The sequence below is a fragment of the Pteropus medius genome, unplaced genomic scaffold (assembly GCF_902729225.1).
Source record: "Pteropus medius unplaced genomic scaffold, Ma_sr-lr_union100, whole genome shotgun sequence".
In the NCBI taxonomy this organism is placed as follows: Eukaryota; Metazoa; Chordata; class Mammalia; order Chiroptera; family Pteropodidae; genus Pteropus; species Pteropus medius.
In genome coordinates this window covers 11,602,536-11,628,965 of record NW_024352785.1, presented here as the reverse complement: position 1 = coordinate 11,628,965, position 26,430 = coordinate 11,602,536, and the positions used below count along the sequence as shown (strand labels likewise).

General features: G+C 34.2%; 1 long non-coding RNA gene across 1 annotated transcript in view; it reads left to right on the top strand.

Moving 5' to 3' along the window:
• LOC120590858 (uncharacterized) overlaps nt 1-22,982 on the top strand; it is a 459,896-nt gene extending 436,914 nt beyond the window's left edge. The window contains exon 3 of the long non-coding RNA XR_005649785.1: nt 19,999-22,982. This is a non-coding gene — a long non-coding RNA (uncharacterized LOC120590858). The remainder of the gene's footprint in view (nt 1-19,998) is intronic.
• The last annotated feature ends 3,448 nt before the right edge of the window (nt 22,983-26,430 follow it).

Genomic DNA, 26,430 nt, shown 5'->3' with positions numbered 1-26,430 from the left:
TTATCTTTTTTATATACTTTACATAGCATCATAAAGAAATATAACTTAAAGAGAGTGTTTTCAAAAAGGCAAAGTAAAGAGAGTGTCCTCAGGCCTCTTATATGTTCCCTACTACCACTAAGACCAACGTTTTGGTACATCCTGCATTCACCCTGCCTGCTAAGCCACTTAGTATATACTTCCACAGGCGAGCAGAAATTGTGGGTACCTCTACGAAGCACAGGGTTCATGATGGTGGAGAATGGCAGACATCTTGTAGGACAGTTATAGCTTATCCTTGCCTTCCCTCTCAGTTTTGAGGCCCCCAGGAATGTTCCTTCTTTCAAAGCTCCTCTATGAATTTAAAAGGGGGGTATTTATTATTGTATCCAAAATTTCTTGATGTTCGGTAATGGGAGATTTTTCAGGATATTTAGTCTGCTGTTTAATTATAAATAGAGGTCAATCTAATCATTCATTATATTGAAAGACCTAGGCATTCAAATGTGTTTCAAATAGAAATGTAGTAATGCAAAGTAGAGGCATTTTCTCAGGGTCCTCTTAGGTTTGTTTTCTGAGGTTTTGCTTCTTCTAGTGCATTATAGCTTTAAGGAGATAAGAATCCTTTAAGGAAGTTCAAGGTTAAAGAAAATAAACTGAAAAGATATTAGGTAAAATGTCTGCATGGATTTCTATTGCAAAGACTAAAAGAGGCCCTGGGAATAGATTTAAGTGTCTGAGGTCAAGCATAAAGTAGAGAATAAGGCCAAAGTGTTCAAAAAAAAAAAAAAATCTAAGTACTGCAGGTAAGCGAAAGGCTTACATCTCTTGTATCTGACTTTCAAAACCCTTTTATGTCCCATTGGCATTCTAGAGCCCGCTTTGCACTTTCCACCTATATTGGGCCCAGGTAATAAAATGTCTTGTGGTGACTAATCTGTTAACAATAAGAAAAACGTCTGTTTTAATTGACAGACACTTTCTGTTCTTTATTATCGAACCAGCTTCTCTAGTCTCCAAATCTATTTTTCTGTCTAATAGCCTGGGTTTTAGTTGTTTAACTACTTTTTTTAGTGTGTCTTTCAAAACTTAAACTGACTAAAGCATTGATGTTTTTTCTTTTATACGGTGCATCTTGTTTGTGTGTTGTGGTTTGATATTACAAATAAGATAAAAATGTAATTACAAGGTAATTTAGAAGAAACGGGAAGTCTATTTCTCTATTTCTTCCCTTTCTCTCTTCTCCCCTCTTTCCCTCCCTCCCTCTCTCTTTGATGCTCTTTCTCTCTTTTTCCCTTGGACAAATATTATTTTTTTAAGAAATATCAGGAAGCCGATATAATGAGGAAATGAGGAGATGTTCAGCAGAAACAAAACTGTAGACATATCTTTAACCACTGATGCCTTTGAAATTTGCCCCTAAACCCAAACCGAATGGTTATATAGAGCAAACTACTATATCCCTGATTTTTAAAAAATTTTAATAGACTTTACTTTTTAGAGTAGTTTTAGGATCACTGAAAAACTGAGCAGAAGGTACAGGTATTTCCTATATAATCCATGTCCCCACAAATGCATAGCCTCTTCCATTATCAATATCCTGCAACAGAATGGTATGCCTGTTAACAATTGATCTATCGTCATCACCCAGTCTATAGTTTACATAAGGGTTCACTCTTGGTGTTGTGCATTTTATGAATTTAGACAAAATTGCAATGACATGTATCCACTTTTACAGTATCATATACAGTAGTTTCACTGCCCTACAAATCCTTCTGCTTCTTAGTTTTTTTCCCCCTTCCTCTTTAGGTGGGGCAGAATGGCTAAAGGTCAGTTAGGCTGTGAAACATCTCCAGCAGGTTAGGCTCTGGTCGAATAGTTTCTCCTGAGGGAAGACCTTGTTAAGAACAGAGTGCTCTGGCATATTTTGAAACAGTTCCTCTTCTTCTCCTCCCGCCAGAAGCACAAAAAGATTTTTCTCTGATAGTCACTATGAGAACCTAGTAGAGCTTCAGGACATAAAACTGACAACACTGTGAAGGCCCCCAATGACTGTCCTATTGAAATTTTTATTCTCAGACTTGTGAATACTGAGCTTCCAGCAATTTGTCAATTACAGTTCAAATTTTCCTACTCCAGCACTGGTTCTGACCAGAGGCTGATGTTCTGGTAGGTTGAGATTCTCTGTATTCACCTTTCAGTCTCTCTGATTTGGGGGGTGGGGAAAAAGGCCAGTGGTTTGCCATGTGACCTCATTTCTCATAGGGATATAAGAAGAGTTGGTGACTTGTCAGTTTGTTCAGCTTTTTACTTGTCAAGATGGAGTGGTGATTACTTCTAAGCTCCTAACACAATGATCAGGAACTGGAAGTTAACTCTAATTTTTCAACCTTCCCTATGTTCATGCCCTTTGCCATGAAACTTTTCATTTCCTCCCATCAAGACTGAGGATATTTCCACTTCCCTAGATTTGAGTTTGGCCATGTGACTTGTTTTTCCATTATAATGTGTGGAAGAAACACAACCAGAGCATCTTTGGCTAACCCTTTACCCAAACATCCCAGGCATGAGAGTTTCCTTCAGGCAGTCTAACGTAAGGAAGGAGAACAAACTATTTTATAGGACTTTAACAGAAAGGGACCAATCAAAGTTCAGTGAGGCTTAGAAGAAGCGGGTAGACCAAAGTACAGCTAATTTTGGAAATCGGAATTGAGGAATTATTCTTGTGAATTAGCAGTTATTGTGTGGGCAGTATGGAGTTTAAAGCACTAAATGTTTATGCACAGAAAACAGTCAAGGTCGAGATCACAGTTTAAGGTGGATTCCACTTATCATTGTTAATCTATTGTCATTCTCTTCTGAGATCTTGGGCAGATCTTTATTTGGTAGGTAACTGGAATAACCCACTTTTTTTTTTTTTGTTATCCAAACTATTTCAGTGCAGTTCATTTTAATAAGAAAGCATTTTTAAATGTATATGTTGAGACACTTAAAAAGACAGGGTCTATAGGTGTCCAGTAAGTATATTTTGATTTGAATTGAAATCCAAGTAATTCAATTAATTTCGCTGAATCTCTTCTAATTATGGCTAATATGAAAATTTTGCCTAAATAAAATAAGTTAGAAAGACTTGAATAAAAAGGATGAAAAGACAAATATCTCATTAAATACTTTAGGAAGTAGACTTCTCTGTTTCTGGAACACATCCTGCTCTCGCTCTGTTCTTGCCGCGTCTGAACCCTGCCTACTCTCAGCATTCCTAACCCCACCCAGTAGTGGCGCTAGACTGCCTCCCCTTCATTTTTCAGATCTTGAACCCCACATCACTCTTGCACTCTCATGTACTCCCCGTGGTCACTGGGCTCTCCCGTAAACGTGGCTCATGTTCTTTAAAGCTGTTTCCTGTTCACTACTGCCCACATTCGTGCGCTCAAGAACACCTATATCAAAGTTTAACATTTAATTTCACATGTTGACTATTTATTTTCAGTATCACACAATGAGGGTTTAGCCTTTAGGGGTCCCAGCTTACTGTGCTGTTTCCTTTTTAAGATTTCACTGTCACAGGCATTGAGTTTGATTTTTATTCCTCTTGCCTACCAGGCTTTTAAAACAAAAATTCAAATTTTCTAGGATCAGCAAATGCCATCTAGGGAAAAACAGGTTTAATTCTTGCTTATACTTGGTGTCCCCAGTTTCCTTTAAGTTTTAACCTAGTGGTTCCTTATTATCTTTCCATGTTACCTTAGCTGTTAAGAAAAAATTTTAAAGTGTTTCATAGCTTAAATTATTTTTGGTGAGGGTAGGGGTGCTGTGAATAATTTAGCTATTACCAGAAAGCAGAAATCCCCTTACACAGTCTCTGATATCAGCAATTTTCTAAATTTACAAGGCTAGCGGTATCATTTTGTATATTTAAGAAAACTAACCATAATTAGCCTAAAACTTTGAAAGGTGAATTAAGGCTTATTAGACAATCTTCCTATTTGGGGAAGCTTCCTGGGCTTAGAGCTCTTAGTGACATCCATTTTCAGTTCTTTTGAGGATCTTGTTGTCTTAGATTTGTTCTTAATTATAATATTATTGCTTGAGTGATAATATCAAATATTGTTTTCTTTTTGTGTAACCAGAGCAGGCCATAGAACACTCAGGAAATACTACTGACATCTTACATGTAGTAAAATGTAGTTAAATATGGATAAATTCAATTGAGATGGTTACAGCTAAATGGAGTGAATATCACCCCAAATAAAAAGAAAACACATTACAGTGCAGAAGGAGCACAGCATAAACTGGAACTGACAACTTCATTCTCCATTCGCTCAGTACCACAGGTTTCGCACTGAAAAAAGATTGTGCAACTTCCTGATTTGAAGTAAAATTTACAATCAAAGTTTAGAGTGCCAGAATTTGGGAAAATTTGCCTAAATTTGGTATCACAATGGAAAGAAATAGGAGAAAAAAACAGTAAATTTGGTTGCGTATGCCTTCTGAGAGGCCATGCCTGGTGGGTGTGGTTCTGACAACTCTAGCAGGCCAGTCAAACATTCAGAAGTAAGAGAGAAGGGCAAGTTTGTGACAGTCTGGGTCCAAGGCTTTGGCGCATGTTTATCAAAAACCTGCCACAGGCCAGATACCACACAAGATTACAGAAGTATAGTAGTAGTAAGTGAAACACATTTCCTTCCATCCTACTTTTCCAATCCAATACAGAAAATGAGAGAAAATAATATTAATTAAATTATTAAGGGTGAGATCTTGCAAAGGAAACATGTATTTCCTGCCATGACTCTGGAGGATTAACTAAGTTGTCGACCTATTTTTATCTTATAAAAATCCATGTCACTGTAAATCTTTTTATCTTTGGCTTGCATGGATTTCAATAGGAAGAGTCCCATTCTTGATCCTTACTTAAATAAGTAAAGATACATTAAAGAGTTCTATATATATAATTCGCTTTTAGAAAGCAGTGTGTCATCTAAACTTTTGGCTAATGTCACCAAAATGAACTTGATCTATTTTCCTGCAGCATGATGTACGAATGCAGAGAAACTTTCACTAAGTCAACCTGGAAAATTCACAGTCCAATTTAGGAACATAGTGCTTGATTTTTACTAATGTGTTCAATCAGATTACATACTCTACTCCAGCCAACTCACTTAGGCTTGTTAGAATGTTTCTGTTTGAATACATTTGTGCTATTTGTGGTAGACATTTCATGCCATGATGTACTGTGGAAAGAAAAAAAATGGATGAGAGCAAACATAGATTTCTTTTTTTGTCAAATTAGCTGAATTGCAAAATAGTTCTGTGACACTATGATGGTCTAATCTCTTTTGTCAGCTGATGAGACTGGACCTAAATAATGATGAACTTTTCTAAGTATCAGTGATTTTGTTATCAACAGCTGTTGACTGAACTGTAAAAGGTTCAAAGTTAGAAATGTTCTATGGTATTGCTGCTATGGGAATATAAAATGTATTTTTTAAACTCAGATGTATGGGCATTGGTAGGTGAGGTAGCATTGGTGGAAACTATGGATCCATCCTTTAGAAATCTATAGACTGTGCCCCAGATTACCTTACTGCAAACCTTTCTTATTTTCAGTGAGACAGTGATATTCAAGAAAATCAAAGCAGTCAACAATGTTTCTATACGTCTGTTTAATATGGATGACTCTTTTGTCTTGCTAATAGCTTTTATACATAAGAATATAAACATAAATATGTATATATCTATGTGAATATATATGTATATATACACATAGATATACACACACACACATACACACACACCATGATGTATGAGACCAGATGATACACACAAGCATGACACATATTAAAAACAAATTTTTCAGTATGGCCTGCCATTCAGAAGACACATGTGGGTGGGTGAATGTTTGTAAATCTATGAGTGTTTATTCTTGTGTATGTTTCAGCTATAGAATGGAAAAAAATCCTGCTTTAGTTTTTTCTAAAAGCCCATAGAATTTATAGATTTAAGATTTTCAAAAACATCAATAATGATTCAGAATAAGTATGTAAAGAATAACAGAAAGTGCTTCCCAGCCAAGAGTACCTCAGATATGTATGTAAAAAAATCAATGTTAATTCTCCTTTACTCCCACTGCACACTCATAACATGAAAATGACATTCTTCTGACTTCCTGGGTAGGGATGATTTTCAGTTGGAGTACTGAAAGCAACTTTACTTTATGTGTGTTAGGCAAAGGCATTAAACTTAAAGCGAAAAATTAAAAGTTGGCTAAAGTTCAAGAAGGATAAGTGGAGCTTGGCAGAAACCAATGCCTCTGCACCACTCTGCCTTCGGGATCTCGTGGGGCACATTCAGTAGCATGGAAGCTGGCAGATGGCCTATCTGAGACGCACCACACACACTTGTATTTCTTGCCAAATAATCAAAGATGGAAGCTGTATCACCTTTCACTTAGGGATACTGTATTTCATTGCAATTCACATCGAGAGTGGGTATTTAAAAATCATGATATATGTAAACTTAACATATTAACACTAAATTGTAAAATATGTTAAGTTCTGTCATATGTTGGTAGCATATAACAGTGCACACAAATAAAAGTTTTAGAGTATATGTGAGAATGTTCCTTAGAAATTTAAGTAAATTTACTATTTTTTGCTATGCTATTTTAAGAAGATAGCACGAAAGATATCTTACTCAAAAAGAATCCTGTTTAGGCTATTTTGAAAGTCAGACATCTAAGTTAGCAGGCATTTTTCATACAAAAAGTAGGCCTTTGGATGTTGAATTATGAATTTTAAGAGTTGTATGATAACATGGATATACTATACTTAGCTGTAGAATGTTGAGTAGCCAAAACTGAATGACACATTACAGAATTACAGATGCACAATGTAAACATAAACAGATTCTTGATATAAAGACCCTAAAGATCTCCTCATTGAGTGAGAGTGACTTCCAAAGCCATCTCTGACTTTATTGTCACTTTCCTATCTATCCCCTAACATGCCTACAAATATTATAATACCCTATAGAAAAAGCCCATATAATTGGGGGAATCGGCAACTGACTTAAGATGAAACCATGGATCTAGCGCCAGAAACTAGGCTTCCAAATTATCAGTCAAATCCGAGATCACCTAAATGTCCTCACTGTGTTTTGATAAGTCCTTTAGTAAATATGCATAGCCTCTGCTGATGTTCCTTAGTTGATACCATCTCAGTCATTCCATTCTGAAGCGCTCACCAAGACACAGTACCTAACACAGACATACTCTGTTGGCTCTTTCAGATACTTTTATTCTGATATGACCAAGAATTATAATTCCTTTTCAATGGCTTTAAAAATTTTAATTATTCTAAAATTATTGAAAATGTCATTATAAAAATTTCCAGAACATTCTAAAACATAAGGTGTAGGGCAAGTACAAAGACTCAGATTCAATTACGTTTACCACTTAGGTCTCAGTTTACATGTGTAGAAATAACTGCCCTGATCACTGAAGTTGTGTTGGGGGATTAAGTATGAAGAGTATTAAAAACTGTTTGGACGCTACCAATTGTAGAATGGATATGACCCTAGTAATTTTAGCCACTGCCACAAAAATGAGGTGTTTTCTTTGTTTCTAATCTGAGGTTAATATAGACACACGCTCAAAGTATTTTTTAAATGAGTTCATTTAGGTCTTTGCTTCATATTAAGTTGCTCCAGCTGCTACCCTTATACCTACCACTGATTTATGCAAATTCCTTCCCTTTTATTTAAATAGTAGGAATTCTCTTATTTTAATGCCTAGTGTCAACTGCTATAGAAAGCCTTTTTTAACCCCTTCATCTAGACAGCAGAAATTGATTCAATATGTTAATTTATATTGAGCCTAACCCTGTGGCAGTGCTGTGTATTCTTTTTCTGACCTTCCTTAGTATGTTTTCCATGCTTTTTTTAGGAAACATGTCCTGTTCTACTTCAAATTATTTATGAATGCACATGTCTCATCTCTAACTGTAGTATATAAACTTCTGAAAGCCAGACTCTGAGCTTAATTTATGTTTATGTTCACTGCAATGTCTTTTACATTACTTCACAATGAATGCTTAAAAGGAAGCTCCTGAATGTGTTGATGGATGAATGAATGTGATTCTTTAGCTTCATTTTCCCTGATATTTCTGCCTCCAAGCATTGCTGTTTGTTTTTATTCATTTTCCAACATATTATGGTAATGCTCTCAAAAATGTAGATTAGCCCTATGCAATACAAAACTATCTCTTTACTATGGTAATTTTTATAATTAAAAGAAGTTTTCCTTCTACCTTTCTGACAGTGTCCTTTTTCAAGCTTTTTTTCTTATTAGCCTGCTCTTTAAATGTCAACGTTTCTTAGAATTCTGCCTTTGGAATTACTTTCTTTTCTTTCTCCACAATCCTGAGATGTTTCACTCATTCCCATCTTCAATTACATTTATTTGAAAATGAATTTCAAGTTTCTAACTCGAGTACAGATTCTTCCTAAATGTTATATTCCTTTATCCAACTACCAACAGACTAGGATCATTTAAGCAACCCAAGGAACATCCTACTCCATATGTCCACATATCAACTCCTCACTCTGCACACCCACCTCCACACCCACCCCCAGCAATTGCTCTTCCTTTTTAAAGTTTACTCTGCTAGGGAATGGCATGATATACCCAACCAGTCATTTGGCCAACACAGACCCCTAGGCACTATTCTTAACTCTGTCTTCTCTCTTTTATACCTCTAAAAATAAATCTCCATATCCCTTTCATAGTGCTAAAATCTATCATCTATCTACCTATCTCTGGAATCCACTGACCTCACTTTACTATCAATGATACTTTACTACTTAAAGCCATTATCATCTCCTTCAAATACTACATTAATATCTGCTAACTGTATATTGTCTTCCTGTATTATAGACCCTGATCTCCTTTCCATTCACCACATCAAACAAGGGAATCTTCCTACAAATCAAATCTGACTATGAAGTTTAAATGCCTACCACATGGTGCCTACTGTGCTTAAAATAGAGTCTAGACCCTTTTGTGTGGCTTACAAGGTCCTATGTGATCTACCATCTATTTACTTCTCCTCTTCCTTGCTCACCAGCTCCCCCAAGCTGTGCTCACAACTTCTCTTAGTTCCTGGAGTACATCCTGCTCTCTCCTTTTCCACATATGAACCCCTGCCTACTCCAGGCTGTACTCCCACCCCACCCAATAGCGGTGCTGAAATATCTCCTCATCTTTGGGATCTTAGACCCCATGTTACTCTTGCACTCTGGATGGACCCTGGGCTTTCCCATAAACATAGCCAAGTTCTTTACGCTATTTTCTATTCATTATTGCCCCCTGTTCATATGCTCTTCTTTTCATTTTATCTCTGACTTTTCTATTTACATTGTAAATTTTTTCTTAAAACAAGAATTGACACTGCATGATAGTAACACTTCGTTTTATCTGTAGATATATTTATATAGCTATTTGTTCACTTTTTTTAAAAAACAATTTTAAAAACACGAATTCTTTATGAACAGGCTCATATAGATGATTTAATAATTAGCTGTGAGTAGTTAAAATCAAATACATTTGTTTATAATTTTAGAAATTCATCATTTTACCATTTTAGAAAAAAACATTTTTAAAATTATGAGAGAGGGCCCAAGTGAAGAAATGGACCTGCATTTCTGCCACAGAGTTTTCTTAGACATCAAGAATAAATTTAGACATCAAGAATAAATGTAGGATAATTATAACTTTTCAAACTAACCTATTCTGGAATTTAGAATCTCCATCCAGGGATTTTAAAATACATTTGGTCTTAAAAACTGAAGAAACACTTGTTCACTTCCTTTAGACAAATCAATGGTATTTCTACCTCTCAGCATTCATAGCATTATCTTATGCAGTTATATAGTTTTGGAATAATTTATACATTGTTCACAGCTAAACAAATGACTTAAAATGAAAATTTGCACATGTTATCAATGTTGTCATTTTCCTTTTTTTTTTTTTTTTTTTAGTTCAGAGCAACACTTCTCTGTTCTCTTGAATAATTCAGATTTTTTTTTTCTTGCTGAAGAAAAAGGATAAAGGTTACTCAAACTGAGGTAGACTAGGTATTTCCAATTGACAACCATAACCTCGTATAACTAAATCCATCAGAAGCATCCTGTTAGAGATATAATGCTGAGTGTTTTCATTTCCCTTTTTTGTAAAAGGAATTAATGTGTCCAAATGGCAGAATCTTGGGGCCCAAGGGAGGTTTTTAATGTTATTCGCCATCTAATAAGATGTGTTAGGATTATTGAAACACAAGTCAGGGTGTTTCAATATATATCCTTGCACTATATCCTCATATATGTGGAGTTGAAAATATTTAGTAAAATTAAGGAATAGCAAGAGATCTTCACCTTGGTTCAGTAAGTCATTACTATATAAGATATGTAAATGATATAAAAATTATTTGATTATTGAATTGAATGCATATGGTATGTCAATATCACTAAAGAATTGGATTGACAGATGGTTTTTATTTTAGACACAAAAAACGTATATGATTTCTAATAATCTCAAAAGAATATTTTAAAATGCTCTCTTTAAAGAATATAAATTAATCATGACACCACAAAGAAAGTTTTCAGGTTTCTTTGTTATGTACACATGAAACACTCAAAGTCAAATGCTATTTTAAGCTCATGAGGAAAATCAGGACCAAAAAAATACTGTTTTGAATCTCTACAGAAAAGGATTCAGGAGGATCAAGATCACAAAAATAACTGAAGGCGGCATTCCTAAGATAAGAAAACCAGCATTATGCCCTGCAAAGCAGCGATGCCCTTGAAAATAGAACAGCTTAGATTAGCTGTAACTACTACATGGTGAATGACATAGAAATTCTGAAAACGATCTACATTCTTTTATAAGAGTGCTGGTTATAAAGTGAGTATTATCAACATGTGAGGCTAGAAATTCATTTCATGGCAAGGAATAGGAATATGCTTCCCAGAAAGAAATCATCTATTGAAAAAAAAAAAAAAATAGAATGATTGAGAAAGAGGAATTGGGAAAAAATAAATTTCTAGAACTTCCCTTCAAATAAGATTGTTATACCTGGTCAAATCTGATAACCCTTTGCAAAATGTCATCATGTTAAGATGGAAGAAAGCTATCATAAACAACATTTTCTCCATCTTTTATCCTCACCCTTTTAAAAAAAAAACAAAACTGTCAATGTCTCCCTTTTGTATCTTACATTTCTTGATTAAGTTTTAATGCTGTCAATTAGCTGATACTATCTCCGATAGACTGTAATTTCTTTTCTTACAGTAGAGAGGATTAATAGCTAAAATTATCAAATTTATTGTGTTCTATACAAAATTCTAAGCACTTCACAGGCAAATTCAGCCCAGAGGCCCTAATCTTAAATAGGATGCTGCAAATGTCATTGCTTGTTTGAGATTTGTGGTTTCCTCATTTTAGTGAGACATATTCTAATTGTACATACTGTGAAACTTGTTCAGGAGTGAAAGCATTTAGTTTGGGAATGAATCTAGGGTTCATGGAGAAACTTTTTGGTCTGTTTCTTATTAAGTATACAGGAGTTCCTATGACCCAATAAATTGTTTTGTTGTTGTCGTTGTTGTTTACGTTGTGTAGAATGGCTCAGGGAAGAAAAATATCTGAAATTGTTGGCAATGTAAATTAGTAGAAAGTAAAGAAGTCAGAGAAGTGATGATTTCTAAGTAGAAACACTGCTTTTGTGTTTAAAAGATAATTAACTGTCTGAAGAACTTTCATAAATATTTCAGCATTTATATTTTACTGAATTTATAGAAGGTAAAATGAACAGTAAGTGGAATGGCATTGACATATTTTGTGAAACTTGCAAGTTCTCCTCATTAAGCTTATTGTTCTTCAAGCCATCTTCTATTTCTTCTCAGAAGAGATATTTATCTCTTCTTTTCACTTTTTTTGCCTTTGTTTTGCACTTCCGGTATCCCTCAGTTTTTCAAATCCTATCTACTTTGAATGCTAGGCTCACTGCCATTTGTTCCAGGAGAGATGACATCCATGGCTAAGGACTGCTTCATTATTTTTTAAATTGAGAACTTCATTCTATGAATGATTAAAAAACATTTGCCAGGAATGTGTGTGGGTATGTGCATGAGACCCTATATTGATTTCTACTTTATTTTTTTCCCTTACTAGACTGTAAGTTTCTCAAGGGCAGTGTCCATATTGTATTTTTCTCTATCATCTATGCTGGGATATTGCTGGTAATCCCTAAATATTTTTAACTCATAGATTCATAAATCAAATAGAACTTGAGCCATCCATCTCGATGAATTTTACTTCAGTAAATCAGGGTGAATCTTACCAGTGTTGAAGCAACTTTTACTTTAAATTCAACATGATTTTAGTATTCAAGAGGACCTTTGCCTTGACTGTTCCTTGTGATTGCCTCAAAACTTATTCAATGATTACATAGTTCACTCTGAATCATTCATCGGTGCCCCATAAATCATGAATCTTCATACTAAAAAATTGAAAACCTAAAAAGTTTGCCACTGTGTTAAAAAAAAAAACAAAAGTACAATGATTGAGTATTATGTCCAAAATCAGAGTGGGTGGGTGGGTGTGATGATTAATTTTATTTTAACATGGCTGGGCCACAGTGACACAATATTTGGTCCAACATTATTTTGGATGAGATTAACATTTAAATTAGTGGCTTCTGAGTAAAGTAAATGTTTGATGCACATATATGTTGCAAAATGATTATCGAAATAAGGTTAGTTAGCAAATTCCTTACCTCGCATAATTACTATTTTGTTATTGTTATGATTGAAACATTGAAGTTCTAGTCACATAGCAGCTTTCAAATATACAACACACTATTGTTAACTATAGTCACCATGATGTACATTAGATCCCCATAAACTATCTTATAACTTAAAATTTGTTATAATTTTAATTGAGTGCCCCAACAACCAATTTTATAATTTTTGTTTCTATAAGTTCAATGTTTTTATATTCTACATATAAATGAAATCATATTTTTCTTTCTTTGTCTGACATATTTTACGTAGCATAATGTCCTCAAAGTCCACCTATGTTTTCGCAAATGCCAGGATTTCCTTCTTTCTCATGGCTAAATAATATTCCATTGTGTGTATATATACATATATACACATATGCCATATACACATACATATATACATATATAGTGTGTGTGTGTGTGTGTGTGTGTGTGTGTGTATACACCATACTTTCTTTATCCATTCATCCATTGATGGATACTTAGGTTGTTCCCATGTCTTGGTTATTGAATTATGCTGCAGTGAACATGGGAGTACAGATATCTCTTCAAGTTAGTGATTTCATCTCCTCTGGATAGATACCCAGAAATAGGATTACTGAATCATACAGTAGTTTTATTTTAAATATTTTGAGAAACCTCCATACTGTTTTCCATAGTGGCTGTATCAATTTATATTTCCACCACCAGTATACCAGGATTCCCTTTAATTCACATCCTTGACAGCATTTATTATCTTTCATTTTTTTTCTATTTTTGATAACAGTCATTCTAATAGGTGTGAGATGACATCTCACTGGTGTTTTGATTTGCATTTCCCTGATTATTAGTGATGCTGAACAACTTTTCATGTCCTTGTTGGTCATATGTATGCCTTTTATGGAAAAATGTCTATGCAAGACTTCTGTTCATTTTTTAATGAGATTGTTTTTTGCAATTGAGTTATATGATTTTTTTGTAATTTTGGATATTAACTTATCAGATATATGGTTTGGCTAATATTTTCTGCCATTCCATAGGTTGCCTTTTCATTTTGTTGACTGTTTCTTCTGCTCTGCAGAAGCTTTTTAGTTTAATATAATATCACTTGTTGATTTTTGCCTTTGTTGCTTGTGCTTTTGGCGTCATATACAAAAACTCATTGCCAAGACTAACACCAAGGAGTTTTTTTCCCTCTGTTTTCTTCTAGGAGTTTTATTATTTCAGGTTTTACATTTAATGTTCAACTCATTTTGAGTTAACCTTTGCGAGTGGTAGAAGATAGGGGTTCAATTGGTATATGTGTGTGTTTTTAGGCCAGTAACGGTGTTTTGATTACTATATGGTAATTGCTTAGTATAATTTGAAATCAAGAAGTGTGATGCCTGCAGCCTTGTTCTTTCTCCGGATTTCTTTGGCTATTCACGGTCTTTTGTGATTCCATACAAATTTTAGGATTGTTTCTTCTATTTCCATGAAAAATACCATTTTTCATGGAAAAATAGAGAGTACATCGATTCTATAGATAGCTTTGGGTAGCATGGACATTTTAACAATATTAATTCTTCTGATCCATGGACAATGGATATTTTTCCATTTGTTTGTATCTTTTTAAATTTTTTTCATCAATGTCACGGTTTTTGATGTGTAGATTGTTTTACCTCCTTGGTTTAATCTGTTCCTAAGTATTTTATTTTTTTAATACTATTATAAATGAGAATTTTTAAAATTTCTTTTTCAGCTAGTTTATTGTTAGTGCATAGAAATGCAACTTATTTTTGAATGTTAATTTTGTATTCTGAAACTTTACTGAATTAATTAATTAAATCTAACAGTTTTTTGGTGGAGTCTTCACAATTTTCTATATATAACATTATGTCATCAGCAAACTTAGACAATTTTAATTCCTTTCTAATTTAGATGCCTTTTATTTCTTTTTCTTGCCTGATCGCTCTGGCTAGAACTTCCCAGCACCATGTTGAATAAGAGTGGTGAGAAGGGGCACCCTTGTCTTATTCCTGATCTTAGAGGAAAAGCTTTCAACCTTTCACCAGAGTATGATGTCATCTGTGAGCTTGTTATATATGGCATTATCTTGAGGTATCTTCAGTCTATATCCAGTTTGTTAAGAATTTCTATCATAAGAGGATGTTTAAATATTGTTGAACTCCTTTTTTGCCTTTATTGAGAAAATCATATGATTTTTATATTTCATTCTGTTAATGTGGTATATCACATGTATTGATTAGCATACATAAAAACATTCTTTCATCCCAGGGACAAATGCCATTTGATCAGAGTGTGTGATTCTTTTAATGTGCTGATAAATTCAGTTTTCTAGTACTTTATTGAGACTTTTTATATTTATATTCATCAGGAATATTGGCCTATAATTTTCTTGTAGGGTAATATCCTTATCTGGCTTTGATAACAGTGTAATACTGGCCTTGTAAAATGAGTTTCGGGAAGTTTCCTTCCTCTTCAATTTTTTGGTAGTGTTTGAAAAGGATTAGAGTTAATTATGCTTTAAATGTTATCGTCTATGATAACGATATCTACCCATGATATCGTCTAGTCTCGGGCTCTTCCTTTGTGGGTGGTTTTTGATTACTGATTCAATCTCCTTACAGGTTATCAGGCTGTGTAGATTTCTAAGATATTCAGTTGTTTCACATAATGTTCATAGTAGTATCTTGAAATCCTTGTGGTTGTGATTATGTTATATAATACTCCATCTTTGAGACTAGAGAGACAAATTCTCCTGCTATCTTTGAAGAAGCTGCCATGTTATAAGAGGACCACATAGCCAGGACCTGAGAGAAGCTGATGAAGGCTGAGTGGCCCCCCACCAACAGCCACTAAAAAATGGGGGCCTCAGTCCAGCTTCTGCAGAGAACTAAATTTTGCCAACACCTGAATGAACTTTGAAGGGACCCTGAACTTAGATTACGAACACAGCTTGGCCAACGCCTTGATTTCACCCTTATGAGACTCTGAGCAGAAAATCTAGCCATACTGAGCCTGAAACACTGGCCCATGTAAACTATGAAATAACAAATTGGTATTCTTGTAACCTCTTAAGTTTGTAGTAATTTCTTATACAGGAGTAGAAGACTAATATATTATGTAAGAACTTTTTCTAGAATTTGCTTTTGGAGCATGGATTTTAAGCTTAGGCTGTCAGGAAAAGAGAATAATAACAATATAAATTGGCAGTTAGATCTTGGATCCCACTTCTAATTAAGGGTGGCCTATGCTGTTTGGTGACTAGAGCTCAGGGTCTGGAATCGGATTTCTGCATTTTGAACTCTGACTTCACCAATTAATAACTCTTCCACTAGGGGAAAACTGCTTAATTGCTCTTTCAATTTCCTCATTTAGAAAATAGGTATAAAATAGTAACATCCATATCACAAGGATAATTAAGAATCAAATGAGATAAAACATAAAGACATTTACAACAAAAGCTTTCAAAATGTAAGCTCTCGATAAATTAGTCATCCTTTAGGGAAAAAAAGGAAACTATGAAACTATGTCTCATTGGATAAGCTAGGTAGTAAATGAACCTGGAATGCTCGGAGTGAGAGAAAAGAAATTTAGAAAAGTGAGAATTATAAATATTCTGTGGTAAATAAGAAATGTATATGACTAAGATTGAGGGGTTTTATGGACTGAATTATGTCCCTTTAAAATTTGTATGTTGAAGTCCGAATGCCCATATGTCAGTGTGTCTATATTTGGAGGTAGGCCTTTAAAGAGGTGATTAAGTTAAAATGAAGCCATTAGGATGGGTCTTAGTGCAGTCTGACTGGTATCCTTAAAGGAAGAGGAAATTGGGGCACACAAAGGACTTCAGGGATGCATACAGATAAGAAAGACCATGTGAGGACACAGTGAAAGGATTATCAACTGCAAACTAAGGAGCAAGACCTCAGAAGAAAATGACCCTGCTAGCACCTTGACCTTGGACTTCCAGCTTCTGGAACTGTGAGAAAATAAATTTCTATTGTTTAAGCTCCCAGTTTATGGGACTTCGTTATGGCAGCCCAAGCAGACTAAGACCACGAATCTCCACCCTCCTTCTCACTGCTCTGTCCAATAGAAAGCTGACTCTCTCTGCTTCAGCTCTGAATTTCTTGTTGGTACCAAGGTACCAGCTTTCACTGGACTCCCATAACTGTATGTCTTTTCCTTGCCCTTTCCACTCTGAGGTTAGTAAAGGCCTTCTGCTTTTCTGAGTTTCTTGGTGCCCTGACCTCCCATGTTTGTTTCTTTAGGATAGTCCATACTGTCTGAGATAAATTGTGTTCTGCATCAAGACCTGACTGAGGTGTGTGGGGCAGGGGGGGGGAATGGGAGAGGAATGTAGGTATGTACAGTAAGTGGCTGGTAGAAGATAGAAAGATAAAATGCCACTTGGAGAAAATGAGTACAAGCAATCAGTATACTTGTCTCCAGTTGAAGGGACTGAGGGGGCTATCGGTAAGGGATTTATAATGAGCTGATCCATCTGGGCAGTTAGTGAATTGAAACATAGCAAAGATAGTTTGCCTTCACTCACCCATCTCACATTTATTCTCTAGATTATTGCATGGGTCCCAAGGTTTTAAATACCATCTATATGGTGAGGACTCATGTCAGTCAGTGTTCTTAGCAACAAACTATAGAAACAACTAGTTCAAGAAAAAAAGAATTTATTACAGGATATATAATTGCTCAACAAATCACCTGTAGGATCTGAGAACCGGGCTTGGAGACTATGAACTGCTCCAGTGGATACACTACTACAGCCACAATGCTTATACTGCCATTCACATAGGCACTGTGGGTTCCTCCTAGAGCTTCTTTCAAGCCATCTTGGGAAAGTGGACATCTCCACTACTGCCCTCACTTGAATGGGTCCATTCAGCATCTGACTCCTTTGTCATGAGCAACTATGACATTTAGGGTTCTCTCTATTCTTCCAGCACCTTCCATCTACCATTTCCTCTATCCAGAGTGCCTTTGCTCTTTTCTTAACCTGACTCACTCTTTTAAATCCCCCAGGTCTTAGTCAAATATTACTTCTACATAGAATTCTTCTTTGAATACTTTAACCAATACTTGTGATTTACCAAGTGATTCTCCATCCCTTCATCTTATATTTCTTATAACAGTTTTCAACATCTAAAACTATATGACTTATTTGTTTATTATATGTTGTCTATCACTCCATTAATATTTAAATTCTATTAGTTTAGTTCTAACAAATTAGATTAGGATTTTTCTCTATCTCGTTCACTGCTATTTTCCTAACTCTAAGAATAATGAGAATAGGCATGAATAGGTGTTCCTGATATTCTGTTAAAGGAAGAAATGAAGTACTCTAGAGGACCAGGAGATGTGTCTATCTCTGGTTAGCTGCCAAGGAGTGAAAGAAAAGGTTTCTCAAGGGTGCTGACATTGGAATTAGATCTTAAAGTGGAGTCGAGATTGTCAAAGTTCTGAACTTCAAATTGGGAGTTTATGTGCTTGACATTACGACAAAAGACAAAGTTCTAAAGCAGGGGTCTGATATGATTAGATTTGTTTTAAAGCAGTGATTCTCAAAGTGTGGTCTGTGGCCCCCTGGGGGTTCCCAAGACACATTCAAGGGGTCTGGAAGGTTAAAATTATTTTTTTCATAATAATACTGACATTATTCACTTTAAAAAAATTGGCTTGCTATTTGTGCTGATGTTTGAAAAACAATAATGGGTAAAACTCCTGGAGTCTTAGCCTACATCATGTTAGGAGAACTAGGAGCACCAGCAAATAGTACTAGTAGTCTTTGTGTTCTTCACTGCACTGTACTTACAATTAGAAACAAAGAGCCAGTTTCACTTAAGAATGTCCTTGATGAGGTAATATAAATTATTGATTTCACTAAATCATGACTCTTTTAATATTCTGTGTAGTAAAATAAGAAGTATACATATAAAGCATTTTTGATGCAAACTATAATTGTCTTAATCAAAAATCTTTTTTGTTAGAATATCAGCTGAACTAGTTCATAGAAAATAATTTTTACTTGAAAGAATAACTAACAGATAATGCATGGTTATTCAGACTTGAATATTTGGCAGATGTAGCTCAGAAAAAGAAGTGAGACTGTCATTTCAAGGAGAATAAAATAGAGTGTTGGTTACCAATGATAACATTTTTGTTTTCAAGGAAAATTCAAATTTTGGAAAACTTGTATTTGCCTCTGATAGTTTAACAGCTTCCTAACACTTAACATTATTCCTGATGAGATCAGTAGGATTAATAAATGTCATTTTATTGATATTTTATAATGAAATGTGCCAATGTCTAGAAGATTGGCATAATCTAATGAGTTAATGTTTCCCTAAAGATTTGCATGGTGCTAAAATAATAGTGCATTGGTAAACTCCATTAAAATGCAAGATAAGCCAATGGATTTTAATGAAAAAAATTATAAAAGGTTAAATATCATTTCATACTCTTCATTGCATCTAACCTTTAAAACTACCTCTTGTTGAGTTTTGACTTAATATCAAATATTTACAACTATCTGAAAAGACTAATAAAATACTTCTTTTCCAACTATATGTCTTTTGAGTCCATATTCTCTTCATATACTTCAACCAAGAGATCTCAACAGATTAGAATGCAGAACTAGATATGAGAATTCAGTTGTCTTCTGTTAAGCCATATATTAAAGAAATTTGCAAAAAATGTAAAACAATGTGTTCTTGCTAATTTTTTGTTTAGGAAAATATTGTTCTCATTTATGTTAACATGATTAATTTGTTATTTTAAAATGAATTAGTAAATAAATATTTTGTAATTGTTTCAAATTTCTAATATAAGCTATCCTTGATTTATACTGTACCTATGCTAACTGAAACCCATGCACACTGGAACTGTGTCCCTGCTTTTTGCACAGCTTTGTGGTAACTTAGGTAGAATATCTGATATACTACAGTTTCAGGTAATATGAGAATAATCAAAGTGAGGACTGCCTATATAGTAAATATTAATAGATATAATCCACATAAACAAAAATTCTTTGGAGTCAATGTCTGAGTTTTTTAAGCTGGGTTCTAAAGCGGATGATGATGATGATGCTAAACTCAGAGAATCCTAATTTTTTAAATTTCCTTCATATAAGATTTTTAACATGTTAAACCTAATAGGTTTTTTTTTCTTTCTTTTTTTGATCTAGCTACTAAAATTACCAAGGCTTCTCTTGGAAGAATACTGGACTAGAACAACACCAACTTATCTGGGAGACTCTCTTGCTACATGTGGGCAAGATTTTTAACCTAGTGCTGATTCAAAGAACTTTTTTTCCCCTATTTTATTGGAGAATTCTATGGATGTTGCTAATTTCTAGAAAGTTTTTAAAAATATAACTATAAGACTTTTAAAATGTTAGGACAGTGTTTATAAGTGTATTCTGAAAGTAAAGACTGAAATTGGGATGTGACATCAGTAAAGAGTGCTTCTATGGGTGTTATTTTTCCTCCCAAAAAGAAAATAATGTCTTTGATTTAAAATCCCCAGCCTCAATCACAGTCTGTTGCAATTGTCTGAGAGCTTGTCCTAGAAGACTTCTCTACCATGCTTCCACTTCCTCAGGCCATCTGTAACAGCCTTTATGCACCTAATTGATCCCATGACTCTTCTTTTCCCATTTCTGAGCTTCCTGTTTTTCTTTCTTTTTTTTTTTTTAATTTCTGACCTCTCACCTTTCTTCTAATAAAATAATCACATTCTTCCTTCTTTTTTTCAAATACTTAGTCATTCCTCCACTTTAATGTGGCTATTTGTAACCTTCTAAACTCTCTCCCTAGTAATAGCCTGGATGTCATCTATGAAATACTTTCTCATCAGAGTCCTATGGTTTTATGTGAATTCATGGTCACTGAGTTAAACTCAGTTATAAATGATGGACATGAAAGAGTAGCAATGCTACCATTTTTATAAGCTAATGTGCAAAGCATGAAGGACTCATCCTAATTTATAATTTTAATGTACTATATAGTTTACTAGACATGTTTATCACCAGTATCTGACTTGAAACTCACAACAGCTCTTCACAGAAGGCAAGGCAGGTATTAAAATGCTAATACTATTTTCTTATTTATATAAGTAAGTGAAAAATACTCTATGATGCCTAAGGTCATATTTTTTAGAGTCCCTAAGCAATAATTTAAATCTCTTCTGCCTATCATTCTGGTTAGGTTATCAGCCCTAATTGTTGGTCTTCCAGTGGTTTCTAAGTATTTAACAACCCCAGAAGGTGAGTCAGATCCTAGGAGCAGAAACACCCAACACCTGGAAATAATTCAAAGGAAAATAATGATGCAGAAAATGGAGAAATTTATGAATGAGTAAGATTAAAGGAGCATGTGTATTTAATTGGCTAAGAAATAAATAATAAAGAGCATGAGAAAAATACTATAAATATTTGAAAGGTAAAAACCCTGCATCTGAGCTCAAAGTTGGTAGAAATAATGAAATATAATTAAACAATAATCAAATGAGTCTATCTTAGCTGGGGAAGAAAAAAAGAATCATCAGAGAAAACTATCCTACAGGAAATAGTATATAGTATGCTGTGCATTGTTTAAAAGAAGCTAACAAAGAATTGGGTTTGAATCATAAACAACACCCAAATCTCTGCATCCTTCTATCAGCTTCCTGGTAAATGTATTTGCTTTGCTGACAAACACACTTCTCTTGTGAACCCCTGAGGCTACTGGAAACCCTGGACAAATAATCTGCCAGTGCTTTCTCTTGCTAACATATGTTACTAAAAGTTACATGAATTCAAGTTTAATTAATGAGCAATAGCATGAACTATAAGTCATTAAATGTTACCAGGGTCCCATTGAAGGGTCTTTCTTCCTTATCCACAAATTCTTGGGCCATTATACTGAGAACCATGTAGTTTTCTAGAATAAAACAACACCTATGTAATTATTGAGATATTCTAAAAACATGTCCTCACTCATTAAAGACTTAAAGGAAGGGAATGAAAGAATGAGTTTTCCTGTTCTTCAATCAACTTTAAGTTTTCGTATTTTCAGTCTATGTGATATTATCTTCTTCTTTTCTCTTTTACTTTTTTTTTTTTTCCTTTTTTTTTGTTTTGGCTTGCCAGGAAGTGATGTCTGAATTTTTTGGAACCCTTTTTTCCCCCAAATTCTCAGCCAACCCCTGTTTCAGATTATATTAAGAGGTTCTCTTGTGTTCTCTGTAATACCAAGCCATGGTCTTCATGGATTATGTACTTTCATAATTATGTTGCATGGGGAACTAATTTTGATTGGAATTGAGGAATGATAGAATAACAATAACCTGGGGGTTTCTATGTTTACCTTTTATTCAAGACTTTTGATGTTGTATATGCTGTATAAATACATATATTCATATTTTATTTCAAATGGGTTGTTCTTGGTCACATAATATGATCACAAATTTATAGAGTGCCTATTAAGCAGTGTGTACTATTTTAAGCACTGGAGATACAGAAATAAATCAATTGTATTCTCTTCCCTCATATTAGCTCATCATTTTCAAGTTCAGAGAGCACTTATCACATCATGTTATAATTATGTGTCTATCTCAAGGGAAGCATCATATGCCATGAGAAAGAGCAACTAACCGACCTAGTACACAATGAAGTCTTACTTCAGGAAAGTACATCGTTTCAGTAACAGCTTCAATTTATGTAATACTTTCCTGTTGACAAATGTATTCTCATTTGATCACTTGAAAATGTTTGTAACATAGAGATTATTCATTACTATTGCTGTTTTGCTCTTGAGAAAGCAGGTGTATAACAGTTTGTGTGACTTATTTAAGGTCACGTAAAGGATAAGGCAATGAGATTTTAGCCTAGATTTTCTGCCTGCGAGTACAGAATTCTTCTATTGTGCCAAGTTTAGAAACCATTTTCTCTCAGCTTTTTCAGTCCTTTATCTAAATAAAAACTGAAGAAAAATAGTCTACATATGTAACTCATTTTCAACAGAGGGGGCTGCTGCTAAGTTCTTTAGTATTACTAGTAAATACAGTCTAAAGATTGTGTCACTTCCAACCATTTTTCATTCATTTACTTTGGACGCACTCTAACAACATCTACTTTTCTTTATGTGCACCTTGACACTGACCTCAATAAAACAAATGTTCTGTTCTGCACTTCGGCATGCCCTCTCTATTATTAATGCCTGTAGTAAACTGGTGCCATTTTTTTTTTCTGTTTTTCTATTTTGGATAATCATGTACTTCTGAAGAAAGCCTAGAGGGAGATTGCTTCTGGTACAGAATAAAGACAAACGGACAAGCTGGCCATTATTGTCCTATCTCTGACTAGAGAAATAGATCAATCATTTTCTAAGTATATGAGGAAAAAAAAAAGTAGTGAGAGAACTGTACTTAGCATCTGTTTATGCAAGTGTTTAAGCCTTCTGATGCTTTATAATGTCCCTTTTGGAAGAATTGGGATCCAAACACTTAAGAGCTATAACTGACTGGGCAGATGAAAGTCTTTGCTTTAAGCTTTGTAGGCACTAGTTTTTGATACTGGAGACCAGTTTTTAGTATTCCTTTTTATGTGACATCTTCATGTCTGAATTCTTACCCATAATGCCCAGAGACTGCACTCATTGGAATATTCAGTTTTTCAACATGAAACCTGTCACCCTGGACTGTCTCTGAACAGTTGGGTTGAGTGTCAATACAACCTAGAAGAGAAATTAAATAGCATTTTAACACAAGTGCTAAGTGTCTGTGGCAATATAGGTATTTCTAAATGGCTGACAGAATGATGTGACTATAGACTGTCTTTGTGAAACAGACTGGTACAACAATTTCAATTGTGTACTCAAAGAAAGATTTTGTACTAAATGCAGTTTTAGTGAGTTTGAAAGCAGGTACAAATGTAGTGGAACCAGGAATTGCAGACCATGTAATTTGAAAATGTTCATCACCCAATATACTTTGAAGATTATAGACAGGGGCCAGCCATGGTAAGTAAGTTACCATAAAAAATGCATTTTGGGCTAAACCCAAAGGAAGGAAAAATGATCACTGTTACGCTTTGCTTTAAAAATAAAATTAAATGCACCATGTGGCAATGCAGTAAATAATTAACATATGTTATTATAACAAACTTCTTTTTTTCTCCTAATGTAATTAGATAAGAAGACATACATAAAACTGAAAATAATTTATCTGGGTTTTTCTCTATCTTGACTTTAACTTAAAATTATTTCCTTCCATTTCAAAAGATGTCTTGTCTTCAGTTATTTATTCATTCAACAGATACTTGTGAATGCCTGATAGTTGGTTGTCTCCCATAGAAAATATGTCAATGTAAACATATTGGAGATGGTAAGAATCATCTAAATTAATAAATGGTTGCCTTCCTTCCTTGAGGATAAAATGAGCTGAGTGAACTTATCACTAAGTCCTAAAATAACAAACAATATTAAGAAAAGTAAACCTTTTCATAGTCTACTATTACCATAAACATCAGCTTGTTCATCAGAAGGAAATTTCTCAAAGATGCTTTTTTTGCTTTCTAGATATATGTCTATTATTTTGCTTTATTTTTAATATGGAAGCCAATTTAAAGATTTCATAGACTCCAATGAGTAGAAGTCTTTTGATTCATGAAATAGTATCAATCCACAGATCCAACATTTTAATTGGGTATTGTCATTCCTTAAATGCAGTTATAAAAACTGGGACTGGGTTGTGAGGGAATAATTTGAAGACAGTGAAAAGAGTATCTATCTTTCTTCTCACCTCCCAGAACACAGAACAATGGTCATAGGTGGAAATCTCACACAGCCTAAACAAACAAACAACCCACTAACCTTTAAAAAAGTGAAAGCCTAAAGCGTACTATATTTTTGGTGTTATTGGAGGAGAAGATGGTGCTTGCTACATGGCCTGCTCACTGTCCAGGCTCACCAAAATATAGCTTGGTGCTCTCAGGAAATAGGTTCTCTTCTATACTGCTATTGAGGATGCAAATGATTCTATACCTATTAAGGAAATTTGGTTATATCTAACAAAACTATATACATATTTGTCTTTTGATATAGTAACCCTGCTTTTAGGAATTGATCTTGAAGATATCCCACCAATGCAAAAAGGTTATTCACTGCAGCATTATTTCTACTTATAAAATATTGGGAACCATCAAAATGTCCAAGCCTATGACACTGAATAAACTATGAGACAAAATATGTACATAGTGGAGCATCATACAGCTATAGAACAGTCTGAAGAATATCTATGAACTGATATTGTGTAATTTCCAGGAAATATTATTAAATAAATCTGGTGATGGACAGAGGGGAGGGGGGTTGGGGTGTTGGAAGAAAGGAATGAAGGGTTAAAGAAGCACAAATTAGTAGTTGATATATGGTCACAGGGATGGGGAGCACAGCATAGGGAATGCAGTCAGCAGTAATGTAATGGCTGTACGTATAGAGCCAGAGGAAAGGAAAAGTAATCAGAGGGATAATTTCATAAACTATATAAACGTCTAACGAATGTTCTGTACACTTGAAATTAATAATAAAATAAAATTTAAAAACAATGAAGTTTAAAAGTGCTTATATAGTGTGCTAGTCTTTGTGTAAGAAAAAAGGAATATAGGAAATACATATATCTGTTTGTCATTCAGAGAAACTCAGGAAATATAAAATGGAAAACAGATTAGGTGGTGAGAATAACAGGGATGAAGGGAGAGAATGACACTTCTCCAAGTGTATCTTTTCTAAAATATTTTTAAATTTAAAAGTATATCAATATTCTTTAAAAACCCAAAATATAATTAAATCAGTCAGAAAGGGGAGAAAACAAATAATGAAAATCAACTAAATGAATTTTAATCCTATTTGTATTTCAAGTAAAAACTATAACCAAGTGTTTACATACACACGTAAATATATATGGGTATGTATTATATGCATACATATGTGTTATGTATGTGCAAATGCCTATATTATATGTATGCATACATATATTTCCTAGCTATGTTCATTGAAATGGCCAATAAGTAAAGATATCCAATAGCAGTAAGCATACCTGGCTGAGGTCTTGGTCTCTAATACTATTCTTCACTCAAAAGAATGAAGATTTCTCAGAGAAATGGCTTATTTCAGGGTGAGACAGTGTACATACCAGATAAACCTGGAAAATTATGCTATACCAAAAAAAAAAATGCAAAAAATAAAAGATTAGGGAATGTCATGAGGACATAGGCTTTAAGGGGCTCTAGTTGGTCCAATTTAGAACAGTTTGAACACCAAAATAATGAAGTACAGTAAAAAATTTTAAACCATGGAAAAATAGGAATTCATGCCCATAGCAATAATAATGACAAATAAGCACATAAATAAAGGAAGTAGAATGGAGGTTTTTTTCTTTACAGTAGAATGTAAAGGCTGGTTGATAAATGCAGGAAAAAACATTGCTTTGCAACCATCATAATATTTAGATCAAACAAGAATCATCAATATATGCTAAGTGCAGGGAAAATTTTGATGAGGATCAAGATATACATATACACTTACTTAGTCTGCAAGTGTCTTCTTACAGACAGCGGATTATATGCAAGGAGAAGAAACAG